This window comes from Diadema antillarum, unplaced genomic scaffold, assembly GCF_040938485.1.
Source record: "Diadema antillarum isolate AM-2024a unplaced genomic scaffold, OU_Dant_1.0 scf00000073, whole genome shotgun sequence".
Taxonomy (NCBI): domain Eukaryota; kingdom Metazoa; phylum Echinodermata; class Echinoidea; order Diadematoida; family Diadematidae; genus Diadema; species Diadema antillarum.
This window is the reverse complement of record NW_027270962.1, coordinates 1,091,613-1,105,655: the sequence shown is the minus strand read 5'-3', so window position 1 is coordinate 1,105,655 and position 14,043 is coordinate 1,091,613. Positions and strand designations below refer to the sequence as shown.

At 35.8% G+C, this 14,043-nt stretch overlaps 1 long non-coding RNA gene across 1 annotated transcript; it reads right to left on the bottom strand.

The window, feature by feature from the left end:
- Positions 1-759: 759 nt before the first annotated feature.
- On the bottom strand, positions 760-4,853 carry LOC139717259 (uncharacterized). Its single transcript, XR_011709953.1, has 3 exons — positions 4,746-4,853; positions 3,921-4,265; positions 760-946 (listed from the first exon to the last, which is right to left on the bottom strand). It is a non-coding gene; the product is annotated as an uncharacterized lncRNA (long non-coding RNA).
- Positions 4,854-14,043: the final 9,190 nt, after the last annotated feature.

Genomic DNA, 14,043 nt, shown 5'->3' with positions numbered 1-14,043 from the left:
AAAACTCCATTGAAGGTTTTAAAACGTTTTCCAAATAAAACCAGCAAACAAACAAATAAAGGAAAACCTGTCCTTTTCGGCAAATGTAAGTCCAAACTATGACGGCATCTGTACTTTATAAAAACATCCATTGTATGCAAAGACGTAAGGACCCTCAAAAAAAAAAAAGGTTCAGGAAACGTTCTGAAAAGGTAATGTGTTTGCTGGGAAGTATTTGCTGGGAATTGTGATATATTAATAGGGAAACATTATTAAATGAGGTAGGTGAGGTATAATGACAGTTATCATTACATGAAGTAGTGGTATCACTAACGTACTCCGCAATACTTCAGTAAATCAATCAATAAATACAATCATTCACACACAAGGAAAAAAAAATAATTCAAAACCAAAAACACCGACTGAGTAGACCATAATTATTAACAACCATTGAGGGAAATTCATAGCATTATTACTTCATAATATTATGTCGTCAGTTATTATGGCGAATTATGGATTTAGCACACAACATGATAAGGTCTGTTGTTGTTGTTTGTAAATCGAATCGTCTAGAAATATAATGTATGAATAGATGATCTAAAGATGCACTAGATGAAGCTGATATGCTTACGTTCCCCTTCGCATCGCACCCCCACATCGTTGTCATGTCCACATGAAGGTGTATGGCGAGACATATAGCAGCCCCATGGAAATCTAAAGCACTCAAGGAGGGATTTCTCGTTTCCAGTCGGGCAGTACGTATAGTCATCAAGCCAGATGGGACCAGAACCCTGCCCGAAGTGTGCCCCGAGGTGCACTGATGCAGCTGATGACGTGTAACCAAGCTGTCTGCACACGGCGTGTGCTTCGTTAATATCCCACCCGTCGTCACAAACAGTGCCCCAGAGCCCGTCGCAGAAAACCTAAACTCGGCCCTCTTTCTCATCAATTCCTCCGACAAGTCTCACTAAAACGACGGAAAAGGGACGGACGAAGAATAAGAAAAAATAAACCATCTTTTTTGCGTTTGATTGTGCTTATTATAAATTACTTGATGGTGCTACTTTGTGAGCCTGTGTTTGTGCGAGTGTGTATTTCTATCTTGACAGATATTTGAGAAACCGAGTTTGACTCCTGTTTGTGCAAGTCCTCAAAGTGAGGATCTCGATTATCATGCCAACGTGAAATGGGCTGAAACATTGCAAGCAATTACAATTCATATAATCATTATCTTCAAAGAAAAAAAAAATCAAAAGAAAGAAAATTTCAAGTGAAAGGCGTGAAAATCAAAGGGTTCCAACGATTTGCACAAGATAACGATGAGTGTTTTTGAAGAAAAAAACTTTGACTTTGCTGACCTATAATGTTTGCCACTGGCCAGTCGACGCCGAACGGAAAGTCTTCGCCAGAAGATATTTTACGAAAAAGACTTAAAAGGGGCTGACATATAATTATTTTTTTCTTCGCGCCAAGGAATATCCTGAAGACATGTATAATGATGTAGTGAATAATCATCTCGCGAACCTATGCTTCTTTCCTTTTCTATCTGTCCGTTTGTCTGTTTTCTGTCTCCCTCCATTTGTTTGTAATTTCTCCTCTGTCTCCGACCTCATAATTATATTCGGCAAAGGAGACTAGACAAAGAAAGCAAAACAAACCTAAGGGGCTAGAAGGAGAAAATCTTAAGGGAGAAAAAAAATCCTCTCGTATCAAACAGTCTCTGAATTCCATATTACTATACGAATATCGTGTGATCCACATTAGAAAACTCACAAACAGTAGTACTGGTTGATTTTCTACAACGCCTGTAAACAGCGTAATGGGTTAATTCAATTACGTTTATTCTGGGGTTTGATTTGTTTTTGATATTTTTGTTGTCGTTTGTTTATTTACTAAGTTTCAACTGTCCATTCTATGCAAAACCGACGCTTGAAGCTAAGACTTTTCAGTATAAGAAAGGTCTGCAAATTCAAATCAATTCATTTATTTTCATTCTTCTTTTTCCAACAAATCACGTGGTTTTATGTTTGATTTTTGTTTATATATTCATTTCACGATCTATGTGAAAAGAAAAGAAAACATCTTTTAGCTATTTTTATGCGCCACGGTAAAAAATTCCTGTTTTTCACATTTTATATTCTGAGACGGCAACATATGCATGCTTTGAAAAACATTGTTTTCCAAATTCATGTTACTTTACAGGTTTTTGTTACTCTTGTCATGCAATGAGCAAAGTCGTAGAGAAAATGCCAAGCCTTTTCTATGATGTTAATTTAATGACAATTCTATTATCGCATTTCTCATTCAAATGACCAGTAACTACATTATTGTTCAGGCACGACTTTTGCACAAAAAAAAAAAAAACAAAAACAAAAAAAAACAAACAAACGTGACAGAAACTAATATAATTTCTCTCAAATTCAATAGGGAACACAGATTGATATTCAATATCCACACAATGCAAGATACATGTGAGAGAAATGGAATTGTGAATGAAGCTCCCATTGTACTGTGGCATTGGTGATAAAACGATCGGTTTGGTTGGGTTTGTGCGTTTTAGCAAAATATGCGAAACTTGTGCAGGGCTTGACCGAGCCTTGGCTGTGCCCAGGCTGAGCCAGGCTTCATTTGCGGTACTCGGCTCCGCAATTTTCTCCGTTTTTCAGTGGAGGGCTCGGCCCGGGCTTTTAATTCAAACCTTTTAATATTTGGTCGTAGTGGCGCTCTGCTTGTAAACAAACGATTATACCTGGGCGCGCCGGTCGCTACTTGGTACCGCATTTGGCTCAGTTTGTGTTTACAGTGAGAAAAGGCCAGGCCGAGCCCGGACCGAGACTACCTCCAAAGCTTGGCCAAATGCGCTGCCGTTTTTGGTACCGCATTTGATCTTTTGCGCGTCTACAGTAAAAGGAAGGCCGGACTCGGCCCGGGCCGAGCCCGGCCTTTTTACTCACTGTAAACGGGATCTGAGTTTGGCGTACAAACGTGGCACTTACAGAGTTAAACAGTCAGGTACAGTAGTTCTTTGAGTACTTTGATATAATCATGAACAGAATGTTGCTTTTAAATGTACCAAGTCCGGAAATTGTCATAAACCTTTCGGATAATGTAATAATCATGTTTTCCAGTGGAGTTTTCAATTCACTAGACTGATTCGCCGTTCATTAATAAAGCCTTTAAGTGCAAACCCTGTAGTCAAAATGTAGAATTCTTGCGTTTTTGAGCTTCCATCGTAATTTGATGGATTATGACTATCGTATCTTGCTGAATTAGGATAATCACTTCATTTCTCTTCATCTTTAATAAAGGGAATCTAAACTTGAGAACGTTTGCTGATAATGTGCTGCAGGGTCACATATGCACGGGGAAAGGGAGTAACAACAAGACAGAGAGAGAGAGAGAGTGTGTGTCTGTGTGTGTGTGTGGGGGGGTGTATGTGTGTGTGGGAATAGTCGTGTTTGATTAAAAGGATGGTATAGTTTGGTTGAGATGGGGAATCATATTTTTACTTTTTTATAGATAATAAGAAATCCCTTATAAATTATGAAAAAAGCAAACGATTCTAGGAGGAATTCAAATGGCTGAGATATAAAAAACAACAACAACAACAACAAAATCAAAGTGGTCGTAATGAAAGGTGGGTCTCACCTTTGATTAGAACTTCTTTGCTTTTGGATATTTCAGCCACTTCAAAATCGATTTTCGTCCCATAAACTTTTAACTCCTATAATTTTGCGCTCTTTCATATTTCATGAGAGGTTTCTCATTATCTCATAAGGAAATTTGAAACCTGAAGCCCCATCTAAACCGAAACTATGCCATCCCTTCATAAGTGAGAGGACACATAAGAAATTGGAGCTGTTTAATAAAAACAGTCTACATGTTCAGTGTAGCATTGCAAGGAATACTTTGAACGACTTCAAGTGAATCATGTTACTCACCAGTCTTGCCATCACACGGCCTCGAGCAGTCACGTGGGTGCCCCGGAAGTCGTAACGATAGTAACAGTAGAGCCGAGTGCACTGTAGACAAACCGCTATTTGTTGGACTGTGTCAGTCAAATGTCTTGCTTATATAATAATGTTAAGTTTGTCATTTGATTTTTGCTATAATGGTCAAGAGAAGTTGAATCAATGAGTCTTCGAGCAGATGAATTGTTCTCTTTTCCTTCTCAAATCTTGCGGTGTGACGTGTTCTTTAAATGACTTAGAGAAGAAAACTTCTTCATTTTGGACACATCTGGGTTCCACTTCATTTCCGTCTTGGGTTACTCCTCATCAGTTTCACTTTGAATAGGACCAGAGAAAACAAAAACGAATTCAATAGCCTATAACACCCACTGTTCCGCGACGAAACAATGTCCAGTATGGCGTATCGTGCTTGAAGAGATATATGACGAATATCAAGTAAAGATTTGTAACATTAATCCGTTTTGAGATGTCTTAAGGGTAAACAACACGATTAATTTCGAATACTGAATGATTATAGCGAAGAATTTGAAATTATACTTCATCAAAGTGATAATTTTCAGTCGGCCGCGCAAGTGAAAAAAAGAGATAAATTGCACATAGCTGAGTCTCTTGATGTTTTCTTTTATAGACCGATTATGCATCTGAAATTGAGTCATTACGAGCGTAACTTGTCAACGTACAGAAGATGCCTATCAGCAGGGCAAAATTTGACAGCTGTTTTTTTTTTCTGTCAAAATATCAAAATTGCTGGTGGCACAATCACCAAAATACTTCAGTTCTCGAATTTGTCTTTACCTTGATGCACGATTGTCCAACTTAGAGGCTTCGTTCAGTCAATTCTTCAATTTGACAAAGAGTAATGGTCATTCTAGAATCCATTCATAGTTGATCAGCATATTCACATATGTCTGTACGCCATTTGTTATCCTAACGCCATTCAGATACCAAATTACGTCTTTTACGCCAAACACTTCCTCGCCAGTGCACACAGCTGTAACTTCCTGGTCTTGTGTTAGAGGACTTGCCAAATCCAATGACACACTAATTCCGCCTTCATGGGAGATATCGAAAGAAAAATGTACAAAAAAGATACCAGTTACAAGCATATATTTCACAACAATATTCTGATTTCCAGGAATGACAAGTTACAACCTCAGTCCACCCCACCCCCCCCCCCAAAAAAAAATACTGTTAAGCACTCGTGTATTACGAAAAAAACCGTTCCCTACGAGAGCTTGGTGACCTGTGTATTAGGTCTATGGGGATTTCAGATCTCATTATGGAACGGGTTAAGAAACAAACATGACAATTAACAAAGTATGGCTTAGTGATTTTAAGACACTCTTGCAAGTAGACATGCCTTCCCATTCCATTTCACTTAGAGATGAACGTTCCCATTTCTATTTTCATATTGCTGTACTTAATTTCATTTTTTTTTGCCAATAAATAGTCTAAGAAGATTTAAGTTCCATGACAATATGAAAGTTCTTCTCAGTGTAGGATAATTATATTCATTGTATGTAGCCCGATTCTTTACCATTTTAAATGACTTTCATGTATAGGGCTTTCATTTGTGAAGTGAAAAAATACATTGAGGATGCAGTTTTATACCGATAAGATTTCAAGTTCCTTAACTTCAGAGCTTTACTCTGTGTGAAAAAAAAATGACCTTCACATATTTAAGGTGAATAGCTTACCAGTAAATTGAATGGAGAAGGAGCATATTCCAAGAAAGAGTAACATTCGTTGGTCAGTCATCATGGTCAGCTGCATCCGTCAATACCTAAAATGCAACGATAAACGAAAAACACAATTTTTTTTCCCTTAAATGTTAGCTGCAAGACATCAGACGCCAGCATGAAAGTATTAGGTCTCTGTATTGGACCCTAAACTTTTCATAAGATGGGTTACATCAATCGACTTATAGCTGGTAGGCATCTATAGTAGTGTGTGCAATAACATTAGAAACATAGATATTGTCTGTAGAAAGTAAAACGATCATGTCATCACCTTTAATGGATCGTGATGTCAATACAAATCCAAATGAAGTCTAAAACGCCTATAGCATGTTATGGTCAAATTGGCATCACCCCGTTTTACAAAAGGCATCACGACTTACAGTCTGTATTATATACTGTAAGCTACATGACTCCTTTTGTCGTGTGTGCTTGTACGGGTGTGTCCTGACTCCTGGACAGTCGCGGAATCAGTTGTTCGTTGTATCAGTCCGCGCCAGACTCGTGTGATTTTCCTCTTAACTATTATTGCTCACCCACCACAGTTATTGTTGCAAAATTAATCAAAGAGAATCGTACTCACAGAAAATAAAGCTAGGAAACGTAAGGAAAGGCCGGCCTCTTTTTCTCTCAAATCATCTGCTCCTTCAATGATTTCTGACACGGGATGATAGTTTGTAACTGTTCTAATCTGAGACATGCATTTACTCATATGCAGAGTCATCGATCAGATTTCAAGAAGAACGCGATGAAATTCTTGCATCTTAGGTTTCATTTTAGTATTGTTAATGACGTAGTCAAGTCGAACGATTTTGAGATTTGTTAGCTACGACGTTTATGTACAAAAGAGGAAATTCGTCATGCATACACACCGGTTCCTCTGTAGGCTTATAGGAAGTGTTGCATATCAGGCTTGTATTTCAATTTCATTTCAACATTGTTTTTATTTTTGGCTTGTATTTGAAGAGTTTGTTCGCAAAAACCGATAAGTCCATTTTTGAAGATTTTGAAGTACGGTCTCTGTCATAAAGTACAAAATAATACCTTTTAAATGATATATTGGTCACTACTTATAAAGGTACATTTTTGAAGTTATGGTCAAAAGAAGCAAAATATTTCTTATTATTCTCTTTATTTTTCTTGACCTTTTATCGCAAATATCTCCTTTTGGCAAATATGGACTTATCGGTTTTGCGGACAAACTCTTCAATATACAGGGAGATCAAAATCGACGAATAATCTGTCAGAACCAGAAGTTAGGTTTCAAGCAGAATTACATGATCCCTTTAGAGTTCAACTATACCATTTAGAAAATATTTACTAAGTTGAAAATTAGAAAGGACAACACATACAAAAAACAAACTACACACGGTGAAAGGAGAGAGGTAGTGTTCTCCATTAACAGGCGCATATTAATGCATGCTTGATTAAGTCCTTTATATCTGTAATATAATTGACATTTTTCATTCCCACACCACCGGACAAAGAATTCTAGTAAGACTAACGTTCTGAAAGAGTGCCTTGGCTTAAAACTGTTGAATAATTCATGTCAAGATTACATATCTGTAACCAAACAAAGATAAACGAGGTGATAGATCAGAGAAGTACGAATGAGGGGTTGGGCAATAAAGGGACAGCTTATTCAATAGAACCATCAACTTCACTTCGTTTGTGTAATACAAGTTCGGAGATTTAAGATTCAATTCTGCAGGGCCTTCTTGATTCCACCTAGAATCCCGCATTTCTATATAATGCTCTAACATTGTCATTAAATCCAAGGTACATTTTTATTTCTTGTATGGCCTTGTACAGACTTGCATCGTATTGCGTACCATCCCTTTACGCAGTTTTCAAAATTTCTCCTATTAAAAAAATAAATAACATGGGGCAGAATGATTAAAGAACGAGTTCACAAAAAAATAATAATAATAATCATGTGTGGATTGAGTGGATGCTGCAGTTGTAAAACAAATAATAGAACGTTTGAGGAGAGTGGGATAATCCCTTCGAAAGTTATCATTTTTGTGCAGCCATCACTCAATTCAATTCAATTCATTTATTTCCATATTTCTCAATTATGGACATTATAACAGAAATCAAACAAGTTCTTTCACCTTGTAAACAATGTGCAAAACACAAATATGATAACACAGTAATTACATGTAATGATAACTGGTCAAAATCGAAATCGATAGAAGATTGATACATTTTGTGGTGTCATGCATTTACAACTATATAGACAAAGCATAAACAGAATTAAAGATTCGTTTATTTCAATCAAGATTAAAGAGCGGGAGATTATACCTCTCTTTAAAAGCAGGGCGAAAAATGTTATACTCAACATGTGTCCATAAAGATCGATTAAATTAGTACTTCAGAAAAAAAAAGATGTAATTTGCGTGCGCTGAATTCTCTTTGCATTTTCTTCTGTATTCTTTATTGTTACAGAGGCGTTTCGACACTGCTGTTTGTCAGAACCTAACGAACATTGCTACCGTGAAAAGATAAAAGCTCTTCATAATCTTGCAAGAGAGGGCGCCATGAAAATGATTCATCTGACAGCGAAAGTAAATCTCAATTGGAAGGAAATTATATGTAGGCCGTATTGGCCTTTGTTTATTCCTTATCTATTCTTCTCATGGAAATATGGGACGATAGCCCGTATAATTACGTGATATTCTGGGACCAAAAGATACACATTTCGTTCCCTTTCGTTGTGTCATTGACATCATCACCGTTGTTTGAAACAGAACGCAATGTATTTTTGTTAGTTTTACATCCGTTTCTGTGCAATGAATAAATCAACTTGTAAGACCTTAACTAGGGGGTTTTACCTCAAAATATTTGTTTGTCTGATTTTCTTTTTCTTGCATAAAAGAAGAAAATGATATTGATCTCGGACGATTATCTCATAGAGAAAAACTCTTCTGTGGTAGTGCAAGTAGAATGTCATATCGAGCTGATTTTTTTTTTTTTTTACTTACTGAGAGCTTATATTGATGCATAGTAAGTATGAAAAACATATTGTTCTGTAAATAATTGGTTAGTAAGGTTTTAATTCTTTTTCAATTGATTAATTTGAATTTATTTCCACTTTGTGTTCACAAAATCAACAACAAACGTAACTAAATTGAAATGGTGATTATTATACAGCAACGATTGTTACTACTTTTCTTGTTTACATAATATGAATGGCTTGTGTTATCATCGTAAGCGATTTTGTTCCTCTGTAAGCTATCTGACTCTTAAAGGATGAGTCGTTATCCGTTTTTTTTTCGGAAAATGCGCAATCATCTAGAGACATAACATAGATTATCAATTTCAACTCAATTAGATGAAATCTTATTTCCAATAGCACTAATTTTGTCTATACAAGGTCAAGAAGCAGAGTATGCTATGTATTACAACGATATATATATATATATATATATATATATATATATATATATATATATTTATATATATATATACTAGCTGTTTCAAAAAACATTTTCCACTTTTGATTCTTAATAATTCAGAAACTATATATCAGATAACACTGTCATTGATATGAGTGATAGCTGAATAGTGTACAATTTGGTTGAAGGTGGTTTAAATATGAAAGCATAAATAAGTTTCATGAAATCCATGATTAATTTCACAGTTCCAGACTTTGCTCTATTTTCAACCCTCTGTACAAAATTTCACTTTGCACAGGGGTCAATGGGTGTGTATGGGAGTGTGTGGTTAACACCCTGACAATGGTCCTGAACAATGGCCAGGGTTTGAATGCTTCATTATTCATTCATGAGAAATTCCACTATCACAGCTAGTCTTTATTTAGCCTCTGGCAGTATCTGTGTAAAGTCAAACGCCTGTCGATACTGTCGTTGAGTCACATCAGTGCTCTCCCTACTTCTGAAAAACAAAATTACAATGAATACCTTCTGTTCTATCGTAAACGTGATGACAGGAAGTAAAGAAAATCAATTATAGTATATAATACACTTGTGTATATGGAGCCTTAAATAAATCTACTCTGAAACAAATCGCCCCAATGATAAATGCTGCTGAACTCTTTACCAAAAATGATCTCTTTTTATCGAAAAAGCGAAAAATTTGTCAGACTATTTAATTAGTAGACAGTTGTATTGAAATGAGGAACTTTCGATCATTTATGCTTATTTATATCCCAAATTTAGTGATATGTGAAGCAAAATTTGAAAATGATTAAATGAAACTGATTTATGCTTTCACGTGCAAATTACCTCCAACCAAATTGTACACTATCCAGGTATTACTCATATCATTGACAGTTTTATCGAATGAATAGTTTTTGAAATATTTATGATCAAAAGTGGGAAATGTTTTTTGAAACACCTAGTATGTATATATATATATATATATATATATATATATATATATTTAAATGAATAGATGATTGTGTTCTTAAACACTGAAGGTTGTTTTATTTCTTTTCTCATCATTGGTGCTCCATTAAGACATTACATTTCCTCCAATATTTGTTACACTCCTTCGGAAAAGAAGGTTCAGAAAGAATGAAAAACTGAGTGGACGAGCAAAAGTCATCAAGTTACCAGTGTATACATCTGGAGATTATACGAAAGAGATATCAGGTCAGGTCAGGCCACACCCGTAGCATTTCTGCCGTTGGGGCACTGAGATGTCCTTCTCCAGGTTTCCTTATCCTGCGCCATCCTCATACAGGTTTCCACCGGCTTCTCCATCCATCTTCGCGCATCATCCACCCAATTTCTCCTTGGTCTTCCTTGAGCTCGCCGCCCGTCCACCCGACCGTGCATTACCGTATGCGCTAGAGAAGAGATATGCCTGTTCACAAAGGCCAAGTTCTCGATTTAAATAACACATAGCAGCGTTCTCGAATACAACTTCTTCTCTTTATTTATTACCGATACGTTTAGCATCCGGAAAATGTATATCTGTCCCTCACCCCGGAAGAACGAGAGATCACTTTTCTATAATCTCTGACTTACAATGTACATGGCGACGTAACACAAATATGTACGACATCAATAAAACCAATAGCGCAAATCATCAGAAATTTTTAACTTTTCCATTTTTGTTTGTTAAAACTTCCATCCCTGATTACAATCATGCCTTATACAAAATGATTGTGATATTTAAAAGAAATGAATGAAAATCACTTCCTTCGAAATGTGGCCTCTTCTAGCAGATTGAATCTGGCTATGCACATTTTCATAATATGTATTATATACATACTACATTATAAGCATATATAATATACACATAACTATGCACTCTATATGTCTGTATGTGTGTGGGACCTTGCATCACTGCATGTACTATTTTTTTTTATCGTTGAAACGATAATGCTACTCCTTTTGAAACTGTTATCAATCGTGAATGGAATGCGTTGATAGAGCATGACCAATTTCAGCCTAATTTGATAATCCCTTCACTGTTGTTGATTTAAAGTTGTATATCCTATTTTTCGTTCCATTCACTTGCACACAGCACGATTCGGTCAGATTAAGTGTTTGAATATACCCTATACTTCAAACCTTCTTTTTTCAGTTCACACGTTACAAGAGCGTGCGATTTCTTAGATACGTTTGATAATCCAGTTGAACTGAGTTACTTCAATTTAAAGCTTAAAGTCTGTTCTTCCAGCACGTGCTCGTAAGGTAAAACACCATTTGGGAACTTTTCTTTTCGTTGGTTTTGAATATACATATATATATATATATATATATATATATATATATATGATAATAATAATAATAATAATTATGTACATACAAAAATACACAAAACATTTAAACCTCATTTATGCTTTCAGAGGAGTCATCATCACAAATATAAAAAATTAATCCCTACAGTGAAACTGCACTCAATGCTTGAGGAATGTTTTTCATCATAACACTATACTTATCATATATTTCAAACAATATCTCAGTTGATGAACATTAATCTGTATGTTTTTTTTGCATCTGATCTCTTTCTTACTATATGTCAACATACGTCAATGCACCGTACGTACAAGTAAAGGTGACAGAAAGATACCCAGTTTGGAGAAAAAAAATAGACATAGGTGAAATCAGGACCAGTTCCAAACTTTCGTGAGTTTCTGTTTATTATCATACTGGGTGTAAGCAGACCTGATAGTTTTCTTTGCTTCTTGTGATGGGCTCAAAGTGGAAATCCAATCCAAACATACGTTATTATGATAAGAAAGAGTTTAACTGTCAAATTTTGATCGAAATTCAATTTCAATTTCAATTTATTTTATTTCCATACTTCTCATTTGTGGACATTATAACAGAAATCAAACAAGTTCTTTCACCTTGTAAACAATGTGCAAAAGACAACAATATACATGGTGATAACACAGTAATTATATGAAATAACTGGTCAAAATCGAAATCGAGATGGGGTTGATCAAAGAAAAGTATGGCGGGACCTACATGAAAGCAAGCTTGTTTGGCTGTAAGCCCCGAGTAATCAGTGTTTGTGAAAAAGAAACGGAGAACGGATAGTAGATAAGACCAGATGATGTAAGGGTGCAAATAAGAAAAAAACAACAACAAAAAACTAAAATGTGAACTATTACTGTGACCGAGATATCATTGGTTACAGGAGGACAACATGATTTGCATAATCATAAAGCCTACTTAGGTATATACATAATGTACACTATAAACTGTTGTTGCATTAAAGCTATCGCCAGGATATGATCAGTAAGACACAAGAAGTAACATGTACAGCTATCAAGCCATTTGGTGTCCGCCGTCAAGCTCTGTATAGAAAAGCTAGAGAGAGAAAGAGGGAAAGAGGGGGAGAGGGAAGCGAAGTAGAATGTGGAATTGATAATGATGAATTCGGAGAGCCTGACAGCAAGACCTAAAATTGAATCTGCAGCGTGTTGACAAGAATGTTTGATCGGACAATAACATACCACAATATTACATAAGACATTACAATTATTCAATTTCTGCAAGATATGCACTCAATAAAGACTATTTTAATTTGCGTTTAAAGGGATATAAAGACAAGCAGCTTGTTATTTCGGGGGAGAGGTCATTCCAATATCTAGGGCCCGTATACATTATCGTTTTTTGTTTTTGTTTTTTTTTGTTTTTGCGAAAATTGTTCGAGTACGTGGAAGGTGAAATGCGTCACTTAGGCGGGTAGGATAATTATGAATCAAATAGTTTTTCCTGAACATGTGAGTGAAAACATCCGGTAACTCCTTGGCAGAAAATTTATACATAAATATGCCGACGTTGTAACTAAATAAATCTGGTGAACAATAAGGAAGTTATGACATTTATACATAAATATGCCGACGTTGTAACTAAATAAATCAGGTGAACAATAAGGAAGTTATGACATTTTGAAGTTTCGCTACTAATAAACTGTCCCAGTCCACGTACCATGCCAAAAGCTTCAAGTAATTATGTGCATATAGATCACGTGTCCTCATAGAACCAATCCTCATACATATTTCCGGGTAGTGAAGTGTGCTTAGAAAAGCTTGACGTGGACCGCACACCACAACGCCCATAAGCACTCTGAAAGATTGGGCGGGCAACACGTTTGTCATTGGCGCTGCCTACCAAACAATATATAAATATCCTTTTTAAGTTCACGCTGTGAAGGAAACAGAATGACACGAAACATACTGCATGACATGTCCTGGAAACTAAGCTTCCTGGAGTTTTCTTTACTTCTGTTCTCTCAAAGCTTTATATTATGCGCCGCAACGGCAGTTAGTTTTTCTTCTTCACAAGGTAAGATGACACTGTATAACTTTGCTTCATACCACAGCTTGAATTTCGTGTTGATTAGTGTTGTCGATTTGGTGCTGATTGAAATGATATCGTTTGTGCAACCATTCATCTGTACAATTTCTATTATGACGATAATGGCTCTTTATTTTTCAAATTATAACATTCGTGATTCATGATCTATTCTCAAAGAAAAGTCGAAGGCTATATACATTCACTTTTCATTGAATGTATCCCGACCCATAGAGGAACCTGGTGGCTTTCGTGTATTAAATATATGGATATTTCAGAATTTAGTATGGAACGAGATATCATATATATGACAAACAAAACACGAAAGGTTTCATGAGGGTTCTGATATTAAACATTTTGCATAATAAGAATAAAGAGAAGAAAAAGTGGGCTAAAATGAACACAAAAAGTGGACCAAATAAAGACCAAGACAATATAAGTTTTAACATTTTTGCATCAGAAATATCTCCGAGTTCTGCATAGTATCCCGATACATCAAGACACAATGTAATTTATATTTCTTGTTTTGGATTAAACGCTGCATTCATCATGTCTTTATCGATAACAACAAAAAGA